General features: G+C 44.4%; 1 pseudogene; it reads left to right on the top strand.

The window, feature by feature from the left end:
• Window positions 1-1,676: 1,676 nt before the first annotated feature.
• Window positions 1,677-3,002, top strand: LOC129037248 (26S proteasome regulatory subunit 4-like; annotated as a pseudogene).
• The last annotated feature ends 343 nt before the right edge of the window (window positions 3,003-3,345 follow it).

Raw genomic sequence — 3,345 nt, 5'->3', positions numbered from 1 at the left:
TCGAATAGCCCTAAGCCTCTATTCTCTCATTTATCCTTCTTTGTTTTTTACTGCCTTAATGGTTTTTGTGATCATATTAGCCTGTTTTCTATTTTTATCCTCTTGTCATTCTGCGCATCAACTGAGAGCAGTGGCCATATCCTGTTTGTACATGCTGACCTTTCTGAAAACCATTCATTCATTCATTCATTCATTCATCCACCCATCCATTCAACAATCCTGGCCCTGTCCTGGGAACTGAGGATGCAGCAATAGAGAAATAAAGATGGCTGCTGCCTGCCAGGTGCGCTGCCCAGATCCTTGTTCAGAGTCACTCTGCTCATTCCCCAGCTGCCAGGATTGTTACTGGCTGATGACCCACACTGAGTCCTCCCTATGAATTGCCCTTGGCCAAAGGGAGCCGTGTCCCCTTCCTGGGGACACTCTGCGTCCAATGACTGGCTGATTTGGGCCCCACCCCCTTTGTCTCAATTCAGGACATCCCTGAAGCACTTCCCCAGCTTCAGGGCTCCCCTGGGAATCAGTGGAGACCTCTGTTGCAACTGAATCACAGTTCAAGTCCTCTCTGTGCACAGTCTTGCTTCCTTCACACCCTATGGCTGCTGTGCCTGAGAGCACCCGCCGCCATAACCCTCCTTGCACACAAATCTCCAGCTCAGAGTTTTGTTCCCAGGGAAGTCATCCTATGACACCTGCTATTATGAAGTTTATATACTGGGAGCGATAGAAAATAAACACAATAAATAGTAACACAGTTATGTGAAAAGTGACATTGCTGTGGGAAGAAATAGAGTGGGGTCGGAGGATCAGGGATACAGAATGGGAAGGTGATTGATTTTTCATATTCAATAGAATGATTGGAATAGGCATCTCTGAGAATGTGACACTTGAGCAAAGACTTGAAATTAGCAAGCTGAAAGTCCAAAAGCTTCTGAATCCAAAATTGAGCCTGGATCAGTCAGGATTTCCCAGAGAAACAGCACCAATAGGATGTGAATGTGTATATGTGTGTGTGTACATACATGTGAATATGTACATGCATACACACTCAGATCTGTTTCAAGGAATTGGCTCATGGGATCGTGGAGCCTGACAAGTCTGAAGTCTGCAGGGAAGGCCAGCAGCTGGAATAGGTGGGAGTTGATGCTTTAGTCTTAGGGCAGAATTTCTTCTTCTCCGGGAAACCTCAATTTTTGCTCTTAAGGCCTTCAAGGGATGAGGTAAGGCCCAACCACATTATGAAAGATAATCTGCTTTACTTATAGTCTACTATTTGTGAATGTTCATCACATCCCCAAATACCTTCACAGCAGCACCTAGGTTAGTATTTGATTAAGCACTGGGTACTATAGCCTAGCCAAGCTGACACAGGAACCTGACCATCACACCTACTCTGTCCCACATGTACATATCCCAACACCTTTCCCTGCTTTACTTTTCTCCTTAACACCCATCAAGAGCTGACATTCTGTGTATTTTACCCTCCCCAGTGTCTTACACCAAGCCCACTTCATTTATTTATGTAGTACCTGTTTATTCTCTTGAAAACATATAAATTGGTAGCCTTCCAGTGTGAGTATCCCCAAGAGAAAATACACATCAAAAATTAAGAACTTAGAAATGATAGTTGAGGTGGAGGAACTTCCGGCAGTGGCAGCTCAAGTGGCCAGGACAAGATGGGTCAAAGTCAGGGTGGTGGTCATGGTCCTAGACGTGGCAAGAAGGATGACAAGGACAAGAAAAATAAGTACTAACCTCCTGTACCAACTAGAGTGGCGGAAAAAGAAGAAAAAACAAAGGGACAAGATGTTGCCAGTAAACTGCCACTGGTGACACTTCACACTCAGTGTTGGTTAAAATTACCGAAGTTAGAGAGAATTAAAGACTATCTTCTCATGGAGGAAGAATTCATTAGAAATCAGGAACAAATAAAACTATTAGAAGAAAAGCAAGAGGAGGGAATATCAAAAGTGGATGTCTGAGGGGGACCCCGATGTCAGTAGGAATCTTGGAAGAGATCATCGATGACAATCATGCCATTGTGTCTACATCTGTGGGCTCAGAACACTACGTCAGCATTCTTTCATTTGTAGACAAGGATCTGCTGGAACCTGGCTGCTTGGTTCTGCTCAGACACAAGGTACATGCCGTGATAGGGGTGCTGATGGATGACACAGGTCCCCTGGTCACAATGATGAAGGTGGAGAAGGCCCCCCAGGAGACCTATGCCAATATTGGGGGATTGGACAACCAAATTCAGGAAATTAAGGAATCTATAGAGCTTCCTCTCACCCATCCTGAATATTATGAAGAGATGGGTATAAAGTCTCCTAAAGGGGTCATTCTCTGTGGTCCACCTGGCACAGGTAAAGCCTTGTTAGCCAAAGCAGTAGCAAACCAAACCTCAGCCACTTTCTTGAGAGTGGTTGGCTCTGAACCTATTCGGAAGTACCTAGGTGATGGGCCCAAACTCGTATGGGAATTGTTTCAAGTTGCTGAAGAACATGCACCATCCATCATGTTTACTGATGAAATTGAGGCCATTAGGGACAAAAAGATATGACTCCAATTCTGGTGGTGAGAGAGAAATTCAGCAAACAACGTTGGAATTGGAACTGTTGAACCAATTGGGTGGATTTGATTCTAGGGAAGATGTGAAAGTTATCATGGCCACAAAGCAAATAGAAACTTTGGATCCAGCACTTATCAGACCAGGCCGCATTGACAAGATCGAGTTCCACCTGCCTGATGAAAAGACTAAGAAGCACATCTTTCAGATTCACACAAGCAGGATGGCACTGGCCAATGATGTAACCCTGGACGACTTGATCATGGCTAAATATGACTTCTCTGGTGCTGACATCAGGGCAATCTGTACAGAAGCTGGTCTGATGGCCTTAAGAGAACATAGAATGAAAGTAACAAATGAAGACTTCAAAAAATCTAAAGAAAATGTTCTTTATAAGAAACAGGAAGGCATCCCTGAGGGGCTTTATCTCTAGTGAACCACCGCTGCCCTCAGGAAGATGGCTGGGAGATTTCCCAACCCCTGAAAGGGATGAGGTTGGGGGAGTTGCCCAGAGGAATCCCTGTTCCCATTGATTTTTATTAGCAAAACATCGTGTGTGTATTTTGGAGTACGACGTGTACGTGCCCAATGGGTGGCCTTCATCTGTCGGTCACTGTGCAGCACTCTGCTTCCAAATAAAGCATGCTCTTTCACAAAAAAAAAAAAAAAAAAAAAAAAGATGGTTGATGCTAAACAAGAGGTGGTCTCAGGTGGGTAACATGAAAGTGCTGGTTAATGTCCCTAGTTAATGGGTTCAGAGATTTCAAAGGAAGATG

The sequence above is a fragment of the Pongo pygmaeus genome, chromosome 4, assembly GCF_028885625.2.
Source record: "Pongo pygmaeus isolate AG05252 chromosome 4, NHGRI_mPonPyg2-v2.0_pri, whole genome shotgun sequence".
Taxonomy (NCBI): Eukaryota; Metazoa; Chordata; class Mammalia; order Primates; family Hominidae; genus Pongo; species Pongo pygmaeus.
Note: the sequence above shows the minus strand (reverse complement) of the source record. Positions and strands in the feature narration are given on the sequence as shown.